This window comes from Tachypleus tridentatus, chromosome 10 (genome assembly GCF_004210375.1).
Source record: "Tachypleus tridentatus isolate NWPU-2018 chromosome 10, ASM421037v1, whole genome shotgun sequence".
NCBI lineage: Eukaryota > Metazoa > Arthropoda > Merostomata > Xiphosura > Limulidae > Tachypleus > Tachypleus tridentatus.
In genome coordinates, this window is record NC_134834.1 from 75,323,044 (window position 1) to 75,336,596 (window position 13,553).

Sequence of the window (13,553 nt, forward strand, 5' to 3'; positions counted from 1 at the left end):
TCTGAATTATGGATATAGAGAATGAACCAAAACAAAGAATGAACATATAAACCAAAACAAAGAATGAACATATCTGTTTCTCTTTTAGTGGCTCAACTGTAAGTTTTAAGACTTTTAACGTTAAAAACAAAATGTCATCCCATTCTTCACTGAGAGAAATGAAAACAAAATGATATCACGAGATATATACTGCGTCTAATGCATTCTGTCTGCTTTTAGGTCAGTTTCACTGTATTCCAAGGAATAAAACTTATAATAGGTTTTCACAATACGACACAAAGGGTATTCTGACCACAAACTAAATTTTCTTTGGATTATATTCCATCCAGGCCCATCATAATACACAAACCTCTACAGTTCACAAAAACGTTGATTTATACATACGTGAGTTCTGCTGTGAAAAACTTGATTTAACACTACGTTTCATACATTGATAAAAGCGTGTTTCTGATACAAACAAAAAAGAAAAATATATAATTAACTGGATATAATTCACATTATAAGACTTACGACACAAGAAAAAGACATTTTTAAACATCTGGTGCACAAAAATGTAACCTTAATACTATAAGTTCTGGATGCAACCAGATGATTTCGTTAGTGATCAGTTTCGCTGTGGAACTATCATGACACACAACCCATAAAATATCAAGTCATAAAAGTGATTAGATTAGTCTTATCAATATAAAAAGGGTGAGTAAAGTTTCAAACATTTTTATCTTCCCACATCATCACTATTTTAGCCATGTTTCTCAAAATTAGCTTCTTCATTTCGTATTCAGGCATCATGAAAGAAAACACATGTTTCTCGACTAACCTCATTCCACACGAAACAAACACGAGAATAAGATTTAGATAAATTTCTGTTTGGACCGAGTGTCAAAAAACTGGTTATCTTTACCAGTAATCCGACAAAACATTTACCATCAATATAAAGGTATTTTCAGTTTTTATTACAAAAGAATAACCTACTAGGTTTCTCTATCACAAGTCTACGACTGTATAAACAAGTCATAAAGACATTAAAACAAAGTTAGATTGAAAATGCTATACTTTTTATGTGATTAATAAAATTCCCATATCAGGAAATATTTGTTCACTACGGTTTAGCCAACCAAATCCAACTTAACAATACTGATAGTATTACAGATGTAGGGATATTTCTCGTTATAATAGTCTAGATTCTTTCAGAAGATGTTTTAGCAAATTATTTGAAACTTGTTATGTTGCAACTGTATTCTGAGGAAAAAATATTGAAGTTAAAATACGGTAGATTAATAACACGTAGTTTAGCTAAGATGTTAGCTTCTCTACGTTAATCACGTGTAAAACTAGCTACTCATCTGTATATTACAACACATCAATGAAAGTAAATTCCCAATGCTTAAAGAAGCCCTTCCTTAGCATGTGGCTCTCAGCATCTTGATTACATTGAATGTTCAGCGTATGGCAAAGGAATTTTTGTGGTACGTGCAAACAAGGTAAATATACGAGGATGAGACACTTTGTAAGAAATACTATTACAAAACACGGAATTTTCAAACGCCAAATGAGCTGAAATGTAACCTTAGAACTTTATGCTCTAGATGCAACTTATCTGTTTAACTGTGAGTCCCTTTGACACGATGACAAATCCATGAATGTACTTGTTCGCTTCTCTCATAGATCATATAGACTTGTTTCTAATAACCTCCTAAAATGACGTTTCTATCGTGAACATTCTACATAACACAATAAGGACACAGTACGTTCCAAAAAGGTTAAGTAAATCCAGCATCTGTTTAGTGAGAGTAAAGTAATCGTGTAAGACAATCATATTTAGATATTGTCAGTAACTGTCCAGTTACTGTGAACTCTACGTATGCTGAATATTGTAACAAATGATCTCGACAATTTTAGGTCTGTACTAAGCCAGTAAAGTTTTCCTGGTTAACTTCTTAAGACATCAGCATCTTCACTTAACGGAAGTATTTTACTGGTTAATTTATTAAGACATCAACATATTTACTTAATGGAAGTATTTTACTGGTTAATTTCTTAAGACATCTGCATCTTTACTTAATGGCAAACACACACCAAGAAAACACTACGAAAACATATCTTTAAAATTCTTTTGAACGGGTTTGACCTCATCAGTCCAAAATTGTAAATAGAACTCAAATCAGTCAAGAGATGATAAAGTTTAGAACTGAAAGTTTGCAATTGAAAAAAAACACACAAAAACAGAGCCATTCTATGAGTCATGGCTAAAAAATGTATATTTACTTCTACATTAACAGAGCACTTACGGTATCTTAATAGTACGAGGCTGCTGCTAGTAGCTGCAAAACGACAAATCAGTCTCACTTCATTTATTATTGGAAGGGTAGAGGTGTTATTTGTAGAATGGTTGTGAATATACTAGAGGAAAGACAGATAGTCATCACCACCAACTCTTGGGCTACTCTTTTACCAACAAATAGTTGGATTGACCGTCATATTATAACGCCCTCATGGCTGAAAGGATGATCGTGTTTGGTGTGACGGGAATTCGATCCCGCGACTCTCAGATTGCGAATCAACTGCCCTAACCACCTGGCCATATCGGGCCTATGTTTGCAGAAAAATGAACTAGTGGATGATAATTTATGAACAGAATAATAATGGTTTTCATTCCAGCGTGATATATAATTCCTGCTTTATTGATTTGTAAGAAACCGGTGGTTTTACTTGTAAAATGATAAAGCAGTCTTTACTGGTGTATAAGCCTCAGGCTAGGCTAGTCCATCTCTAGGAGAATAGTGGTCTTTGTTACAGAATGATAAACAAATTTTCATTGGTTTATCTGTGGTAGTCTCCATGGTCATCTGAATCGCAGGAAAAGCAGTATTCGTGAGACTATATATGTGTGGCACAGATGGTTTTAATTGTAGAAAAGTAACGATTGTTCGTTTATTATTTTTTTAATTTCGCGTAAAGCTACACGAGGTCTATCTGCGCTAGCTATCCCTAATTCAGCAGTGTAAGACTAGAGAAAAGGCATCTAGTCACCACTACCCAAGTGTTATTAATTTACCAACCAATATTAAGTTACTTTTCGGGCCCGGTATGGCCAGGGTATTAGGGCGTAATCTGAGAGCCACAGGTTCGAATTACCGATACACCAAACTTTCTCAACCATTCAGCCGTGGGAGCGTTATAATGTGATAGTGATTCGAACCCGCGGCTTTCAGATTACGCCCTAATCCTCTGGCCATGCCGGGCCTGAAAAGTAATTTAATATTGGTTGGTAAATTCATAATGAAGTGTACGTATTAACTTTAGAGTGATAAAATTCCAATCAACTGATGAAGTTCTTGTGTTATTAATTTCAGAACAAAAGTTATTTCAAGCTTTTCACATAAAGCTACAAAAGGGGTATCTTCTCTAGCCATCGCTAATTTTAAATCAAACTAAGAACCTAAGAAAAGGCAACTAGTAAACAGCATCTATCACAAACTCTTAGGTTACTCTGATCAAATAGTGGTATTTCATTATCTCTCTGATATAACAAAAGAATGGCCCCCAAAGATGGAGTCAGATTTTGCGTAAATGAACCGCGAAACATGAAACTTCAGATACACAGTTCGAATGCGCTAACCGCTAGACCAAGTCCGAACCTGGGAATAATAGACTAGTCTTGTCTGATTTATTAGTGAAAGATTAGTGGAAAGGAATTTTTTTAAAAAGGCTTCAATTATGTCGGGAAGATTAATAATATTTTAAACACTTTTACTTTAAACGTATTCCAGTGGACCCATCTGGAGATATTACCACGGAACTTCATCATGTGGAAAATCTTTATACGGAAGATTAATGATCAATTTAATAGTCTTTAATATTAACATTACCGTTTAAAGACAGTGCATGAAAAACATAATAATAATAATTAATTATTAAACACGTTCCCAAGTATTTCTACTGCCTCATTATTGGTTGTATGACCTTACTCTTTTGACAAGTTTGTTTGTTTGTTTTTTTGAATTTCGCGCAAAGCTACACGAGGGCTATCTGCGCTAGCCGTCCCTAATTTGGCAGTGTAAGACTAGAGGGAAGGCAGCTAGTATCACCATCCACCGCCAACTCTTGGACTACTCTTTTACCAACGAATAGTGGAAACACCATGTTACATATCTGAAACAAACAGCTTAGAAATGTAACTATATTAAATAAGGAGAGAGATAAAAATACGTATATATTTACAAGCATTTCTCAACAATGCAGTGCCTTTCTCTGTTTCATATTGTGATAATATTCCTTGAACACTTCGAAATGTACTAGATATTATGAGTTCAAAATCAGTTAAAATGTAAAGGCAAAAGGACTGGAATAGAAAATAATGAATTTCGTTAATTCTAATAATTTTAAAGTCACTTAAGAAATACAGGGAAAAAACAACAATTTTATTACCCTGACATTCAAGCTTCATCAGTGTTGTCAGAAGTCGTTAACAGTCAGTTTTTAGTCGTCCTGAAAAGCTTTTAGTAAAACAGAATAATTATTTGGAGTGACAAGGTTGTTCACAAGTATTGAACACAAAATTCCTCTTACACGCGGCTTCCATCTACGTACATACTAGTAGTGACCACTAGGTTTACGAAGTACAGTGTCATAGCAGTGCAAGAAAAAAATACAAATCATTAAACAACTGTTCCAAAATTTTATTGACGTCCACGTGATTACGGTTAATTACTTAGCTCACTCGAAGCTTGCACAACTATAACTACTTGATATATCCAACTTTGAAACATTTTATGGCTTGGGTAAATTTTGTCGTTTTAGTTACGATGATTCAAAATTAAACAGTTGTTGTGAAATGTTCAAAGGACATGACTTGAAAGGATTTAATTGTTAAAATAGTACAGTAATTTTGTCTTCAAACACTTTGCGACATAACACTAAAGGTGTGAACAGTAACCGTGTGAATAAAGTTGTCTCTTCTGAAACTGTTTCTTTGTATTACGTGATGAAACTAATGTAGTTTGGTGTATCCGTTTAAAATCATAAGTTTGTCGATTGAATCTAAAACAACTTTTATTTTAGCTCTTTCTTCACCGGGGTTTCTTAGTTACGTGCATCTGCTTGTAAGACATAAATCTCAAGTTGCTAAGAAATAAAAACAAATGTATGTTTATACTAACAGTCATAAACTCTTAACACACACGAGCACTATTATGTAATCTGTGTGTTATTACTCTCCAGAAAAAAAGGTTTGACTAGGGTACGATTCCAGCAATCACATCTCTTGTAAAAACAAGGTAAAATGTTGTTTGTTGTTCGCGCAAAGCTACACCAGGGCTATCTGTGTTAGCCGTCCCTAATTTAGCAGTCTAAGACTAGAGGGAAGGAAGCTAGTCATCACCCCACACCGCCAACTCTTGAGCTATTCTTTAACCAACAAATAGTGGGATTGACCGTCACTTTTTAACGCCCACACGTCTCTTTCTTCCTATATGTATAGAGGTGTGATTGTATAAACAGAACAAAAAGTAACTTGAGTGGTCAGTGAGGCTGTTAACAAAATTACTTACAATAAGTTACTTTTATGATATATTTAAATTTCATGAACATTTGCAACTAAGCTTATTTGTATGCAGTGTAACTTCTTAAAAATACTACTATTTAATTATTTATTATTTTATTGTGGGTTTAAAAGCTCTCTTGTAACGAATGGTTTAAATTCGCACTTTTTAATGTAGCTCTAGCTTTCGATTGTGTTATTAGTATTTTCAAAGAAAATTGACATTAAATTGATTACAGGGTCGTTTTAATTGCATGGCCTCGTGATTAGGGCGCTCGACTCTCAATTTGAGAGTCGCGGATTCAAATCCCCGTCAAGAAACATGTTCGTTCTTTTAGCTTTTAGGATGTTATAATGTGCAGTCAATCCCATTCTTCGTTGGTAAAAGAGTAGCCCAAGAGTTGGTGGTGTGTGGTGTTGATTAGTCCTCCTGCTAAATTAGGAATGGCTAGCTAGCACAGATAGCTCTCGTATAGCTTTGGGCGAAATCTGAAGCTAATAAAAACGAATTCTTAGAGTGCTAGAGAATTATCAGTTTTTCTAGTGACGCTTTCTTTGGGTAAAATATTTAGTAGTTCTCTTTCTGTCTTGTTTTTCCCTTACGATGCAAGTTTCAATGCTATTAGCTGTCAAACCTTCATTGGTACATTTTTAATACCTGATACATTTAGATGAAATTTTATTCGTATAACGAATGAAAGTTTCACGTTTTCCATATTTCAGACTTTGCTCCCACTAGTTCAGCGGTGAAACTGAATACTAATAAAGCTAAAACTCGGGTTTCGATCCCCTTGTTGAGTTCAGCATAAATAGCCTACTGAATAGCTTTGTGCTAAACACACATGAGGAAATCCTCAATAGCTGCGGCACTTGAAATTCTTTGAAGCAAAATTAGAATAAATTATTCTGAGACTTTTTCCTCCATCAGTACAATGCGTGGGGTGAGCGTACATCTGATTCAATTCATTCCTCATCAAGATCTCTACAAGTTTACCCTCAAGTTGAAATTCTTTTAGACAGGATTAGAGTATATTCATCCACGAGATCTCCGGTGTTGTCAAATACATCAGTCAAATGAGTCTGACGTTTTAAGTCTAAAAGTGCAATTAGATCTCAAATCAGTGAAGGGATGAGGAAACTACGAGTTAAACGTTTCTACTTGAAAAACTCAGAGCTGTTCTGTAACGAGGCTAAAACTAAACAAACAAACTTTGAAAGTTTACCATGTTATTAAGTACCTTTCAGTATTTATATATGTATATATCAACTCTCTTGGGAGTGTGTGTGTGTTTTCTTATAGCAAGGTCACATCGGACTCTCTGCTGTGTCCACTGAGCGGAATCGAACCCCTGATTTTAGCGTTGTAAATTCGAAGACTTACCGCTGTCCAAGCAGTGAATCTCTCTTGGGTTGCCCATATCAAGAAAAGCAAATAATGAGGAAGTGACCATAAATACATGCCCTTTACAACAATGGTGACCACTATAAATAATTATATAACTTTACAACAATGATTACCACTAGAAACAATCATATAACTCTACAACAATGGTGACCACTGGATATAATCATATAACTTTACAACAATGATGACCATTAGAAATAGTTTTCTAGCTTTACAACAATAATTACCACTAGAAAAAACATAACTTTACAACAATGATGACCATTAGAAATATTTTCTAACTTTACAACAATGGTGACCATTAGAAATAGTTGTATAACTTTACAATAATGGTGACCACTAGAAATAATCATATATTATAATCTTCAAAGATTCCAACAGTTCCGAAAATAAGAGTTTTCGTTACTTAACTAAAGCTTAAAGAAAAACCATGTCAGTTTAATGACATTAATTAAAGCTAATGAGGTAGGTAATTACAATTATCATTTAATTAATAACCACACGTTGCTGTACTTCTAGACTTCGTTGTTCGTTGTGATTTAACAAACCTTTAATTGTAGATAATGCGTCAGTGTTAAGTGTTTCAAGAAAACACTATATGGTATATTAAATAATTACATTCTTAAACCAGGAGATAAAACGTTATCTTATCTATTCTAAGGATGTTAAGTTTCTATCATATTCTATTAAAATTTATTTCCAATGTGAAATATATAAAATTATGAAAATCAATACAATCCTCACACAAACACACGGACAAATGTGTATAAATAAATTCTGATGTATTTTTCTTATTTATTATGATTATTTTTAAAGCGAGAGGTTACGACTAATGGGTAGCGATTTAGCATTAATATCCATACTCCAGATAATGATTTGATGTGAAATATTGTGCTCATAATACAAGAAACGTTTGAATGCATATTTCAAAGCAAAATGTCACCTTATATATATATATTCACATACACACTTCTTATTATATAAGTTAAATTTACTGGTGTATAAAACTGTCAAAAACTGACAAATATCAGAACGTTACTTTACTTGCGTCATTTGCTCAGCTGTTACGTACGGTGATTCACAAAAAAACAGAATATGGGGAAATCCCAAAGTCACGCAGAGTCGGTAAAACCAGGACCGTCTCCTTCAACTAAAGGTATACAGTGATGTCGAGAAACCCACTTGTTGAGAAATATATATGCAAAAACGGCTCGTTTGGGTTGAGAAAATATTTTACATAGAAGAGCGAACAACGTTTCGACCTTCTTCGGTCATCGTCAGGTTCACACGTATATAGGGGATCAGCTATTACAGTGTAAGTTAACAGACTAAGAAAGCTCTGTTATGCGGACTTCAAAGCAAACACAAATTTAAAGCTTTAATAAAAATCACTAAAATATTTCGTTTAACTATGATGTTAAGTTTATATCATAACATGTGTATTCATTTGCGAAATGTATAGCGGACAAATCCCTCTTCCGTCTGGCGTCCATACATAGCTCTTATCGGTAAAACTTGTGAGATTTAAGATCACCGAACTGGTTAAAATAAACTAATTTTAATACATCTCAGAACGACTGGTTAACAAAGACCTGTTAACCTGAAGATGACCTAGGAAGGTCGATACGTTGTTCTCTGCTTATCAATAAAAGTATTAATACCCATACCAGCCGTTGTGAGATACATTTTTATTTCATTTGGTTTCTCTCGTCATCAAGAAAAACTAATTTTAACTTTATATGACTTAAATAAACGTATGTAGTTTTAAATACTAAAATTATATTATAGTATGAGCAACAATAATTATATCATTAATATTCTTGTCTACAGCTTCACAAGCTATAAAACTATTGTCTATAAATAGCACTCTTAAAGTAGAAATATTCAATAGTAAATATTGTATTGTCACCGAACCACGAATATTCTAACAGATAAATACCTTTTGTACAAAGTTTGTAGTAAACACTGAAACCGAAGAAAGAACAGCGTAGCTGGTAAACCGTTCACTCGGAGAAACTTGTTTCCATCAAAAGGAAAGCTCCGATTTCACGTAAACTTTGACTAATCATTCAGCAACTGTCTGGGAATGGATTCTTCACTCTAGGCTATTGAAAGTTGAGAGGACAGAAGATAGCTCTTCACCCGGCCAGTAGCGACGTGTAGCGCGTTTTCATTGTCGGTTAGTAGCTCACGAAAAGTCACTAGCAAGGTTGGCAAACATACGTCTTTCTTTATCACCCACACTAGCGGACCTGCAACTCTCTTAACATGGACAGAGTACACGCAAGGCAAGAAACCATGACGATAGAAAATCAATGCTACAAATTGCTTTTGTTGCCATGGCAACTACTACGCACACATCTAATAAAAACTGGTGATGCCATCTTATTACATAAACCATACCATCTCTAGCAAATTCTGGAATAATTAATAATTGTATCTAACAAATTCTACGTGTTTTGGAATAACTCCCAACAATCCGAAGTCAGTGACAATTTCCTTAATGTAGGAGTCGAAGCTTTCATCACAACAGTCCTCATCTCATCTTATGGAATTTCATGTAAAACTACACGAGGACTACGTGTTCTAAATGTCCCCAATTTTGAAGAGATAGACCAGAGATAAGAGAGTCGTCAGTAACATCCACCGTCAACTCATGAGCGACTCTTATCACATCGAATAGTGGAATTTGACTGTCACTCTTAAAATGTACCCACTGTCCGCAAAGAGCGGATCGTGTTTGTTCTTCTATAGTAACGAGACTCAACCACGACAGCTCATGTCCCGCCCAGTAACTGCTGGGTTGAGTTCAATCCTACCATTTGGTCCTATACATGTAGTACATGGTGGAATGAACTAATTTTTTTCTAGTCCTCCAGAATTTGGAAATATCATAATTACGAAATTTAAACAGCAAAGTCATTCTTATTCTGTAGGTTAGACAGCATAGTTCATTTTTATTCTTTTAGAAATCAGTTTATCATAGGAATGCAACTGCCATAACCAATAACTTATTTTTCACATTAAATATATGAAACGTCACAGATAAACGTGTTTAGCCAATGGTTTCAAACTTACAGTAAAATTCACTAAAAATAGTCCCCCGCTGCTACAGCGGTAAGTCTACGTATTTACAACGCTAAAATCAGAGGTTCGATTCACCTCGGTGAACTCCACAGATAGCCCCATGCGGATTTGCTATGAGAAAACATACACTAAAAAAAAAAACCCAATGTCTTGTTTTAGTAGTTTATACTTTCACATAGGTCTAATTAATCGATTAGTAACATTTTAGAATGTTTGTATTTTTATATTTCAAATTGAAATCTATATATTATTTTTACAACTACATGCTATTTAGTTGATTTTATTCTATACATGCACACTTATAATCTGCTGGCGTTACCAGTAGAACTTCAAATCAAGAGATTCTAGATTTTTCCTATTTCTTTGCCAGGTTAACAAAGTTGGTTATTTTGAAACGACAGATGCTAGAGAAGAATAAGATAGTGAACACCACCAACAAAAGTTCATGGACTACTAACAATAATTGTTGTTGTTTTGAATTAAGCACAAAGCTACACAATGGGCTATCTGTGTTCTGCCCATCACAGGTATCGAAACCCGGTTTTTAACGTTGTAAGTCCTCAGACATACCACTGAGCCACTGGGGGGCTCCAACAATGGTATTGACCATAACATTATAATGCTTACACAGCTGAAAAGGCAAGCGTGTTTGGCGAAACGATTCGAATCCGCGACCTTCAGATTGCGAGAGTCCAGCATGGCCAGGTGGTTAACGCGTTCGACTCTTAATCTGACGGTCGCGGGTTCAAATCCCCGTTACACCAAACATGCTCGTCTTTTCAGCCGTGGGGGCGTTATAATGGCACAGTCAATTCTACTATTCGTTGATAAAAGAATAGCCTAAGAGTTGGCGGTAAGTAGTGATGACTAGCTGCCTTCCCTCTAGTCTTACACTGCTAAACTAGGGACGGCTAGCGCAGATAGCCCTCGTGTAGCTTTGCACGAAATTCAAAACACAAACAAACAAATCAAATTGCGAGTCGACTGTCCTAACCTCCAGGCCATGCCAGGCCAATTTAGAGTTAACCTAAGGTATCATGATATAGTAACCTGTATTATGTACACTATTCATGACAATTTAACCCCAACTTAAATTAACTTTATTAAGTACCTGTTGCTCGCGTAGTGTTTAAGAGCAAAGAATAGCCCTGGTGAAAATGGAATCCTAAGTACCGTAAAACAAATGCATTGTCTGTCAATTACCCTGAAAAATGCTGTCTAGAAACTACGCACTGAATGATGACCTTATGCTATTCCACAGAATCTCCATTGGCAGTAAACCTTACATACTACTTACTTAATTGGTGTTTGATAGCAAAATTCGTCAAACTTGTGATGGAACATAATGTAACTGCAAATGTCTTAGAAATGTCTCTGAGTATACAACTTTGCCTATTTGCAGTATGAGTTCTTTGTTTGTGATTAAGCATAGAGTTACACAATGAAATATTTGTGCTCTGCCCACCAAAGGTATCGAAACATACATACTGCTATGTTAACATACCCGACATTACTCCCGTTCGTTTCGTTTATTCTCTAGTTATTCCATTGTAACGCAAATATTTAACTCGAAGTAATAGTTCCAGACAGTAAATGACACGAAAATTAAAATGGCTGACACGAATAATGGTTCCAGTTATTACCGCATGAAAGTTATTTTGCGTGTCTTCAATTACACAAAGAAGAAAGCAAATGAAATTGGTGCCAGTTTCTAATATTTTCGTAGACGTATTAATGATAAAATAACAATAACTCAGTCAGAGTTTTACATTTCCATTCAATATTTGCTGAGCGAGCTTTCAATCCATTTCTTTGGTACCAGTCTCTTTAGATGTGGAAATAAAAAATATGTGTATATATATATATATCTCGTATGTAGCTTTTGTTATCGTAGTTTTCTGAGTGAAAAGGTATACAATGAGTTGTCTACATTCTGTTCACTGCTAATAATCTAACCATGGATTTTAGCACTCTAAGTCTGTAAAATTATCGCTGACCAATCGAGGACGCTTCTCATTTATTGTAATTCTATATACTACGTTATTTCTCTTTACTCTCATAATTACAGCTGATGTATTATTATTTTTACGGACACTTTGTACACGTGTTTTCACTTTAGCAATTTTCAAACTCAGTTAGCCTGAAGATGGTTCCAGGAAAGGACTTGACACCTTACCCAATAAATGTCATATATGAAGGAAAGAACTCGATGGAGCTAATATTGTTTTCATCATTAACATATTTTGTTTTCTATGGTTGTTTTCAACTTCAAATATGTGTAATCTTCCATGGTTCCTGGAGCCATTATCCTCCTTAACTAACTATTCTTACTTCACTCCATTTTTAAGTTGATAAGTGTGTAAAATTGAATCGTGACAGTAATCATCAGATGGCACGAGTGAAAGGGACAAGGCAGTATAATACCCATAAAACCACATAGTATGACCAACAACAAATTTAACTTCTCTTTCAAGCCAATCCTTAGGTTGTTCTACGATCTACTATACCATATTTTAAAGGTTAAAGTGTTGAGACTTTGTTTCTCAGTCTGTGAAACCCTAAAGTAAGTCACGTTTTTGGGGGTTTTTAATGGAAGTAATGCAAATTTGAAAAGTATATTTCCTTTTTGAACAGTAATAGTGTGTTTAGTTTCTGAATTAATATACCATTACTAAGGAAATACACTGTTATTACATGCTTATATCCTGGTACAAGACATTCTTGAAAATTTTATATCTGCCCTCGTAAAAAATAGACTTAACTATGAAGCAGGTACTTAGAATATAAGCATACGTTACTAAACGCACTGAGCTGTTTCTAAATTTGAGTATTAGTAGCTTACTACCAATAAGCATAAAGAACTATGTATTTATATAAGTGTGAATTAATAACATAATTTATTGTACTCCCTTTGATATATATACATATATACAACACAATGACACGGTGTCGGCAAAGTTGAAAGAACAGCAAAAGTGGCCATCAAGTATATACTGTGGCATGTTATAACACTGACGTGTATTACAATACTAATGGTACAATTATATTAACTGTAAAGTTCCACACGTACCTTTTCTTCGGAAAATTTGGCTCTCTTTTCGGCATCTTCTACTCGATGTTCTAGTTCTTCTAGCTGCAAATTAATCTTGAATTATTTAATCTCAGAGTTACGTAGTGTATAACTTAAAATATATAATCTTAGTTTAATTAATTTGTAAACATAACGAATCATGTTACTCAATTTTAAATAAAGCATTATTTATGTTCATTTATAAAAATCTTCCAGACTTTAAAACTGATTAGGACAGTTAAAAAACTCCAATGACTTAATCAGCTTATGTCGCTAAAAATTAGGTTAAGATACCTGCTTAAACAACAAACAAACAAAAGAAGGTGAAAGTTCAACACCTTAAAAAAAAACTCTTAAAATCGTAAACAAACCTTATTTACATATTATTTTCATCCTAGTTCATTTCCAAACTATCATCTTTGAACAAAAATATGCACATATAAAAATGAGTA

The 13,553-nt window shown here is 34.4% G+C and overlaps 1 pseudogene across 1 annotated transcript in view; it reads right to left on the minus strand.

Moving 5' to 3' along the window:
- Nucleotides 1-13,553, minus strand: part of LOC143229603 (uncharacterized protein CG43867-like) — a 219,381-nt pseudogene that overhangs the window by 123,744 nt on the left and 82,084 nt on the right. The window contains exon 3 of the transcript XR_013015956.1: nt 13,102-13,164. The product of XR_013015956.1 is annotated as an uncharacterized protein CG43867-like (transcript). The remainder of the gene's footprint in view (nt 1-13,101; nt 13,165-13,553) is intronic.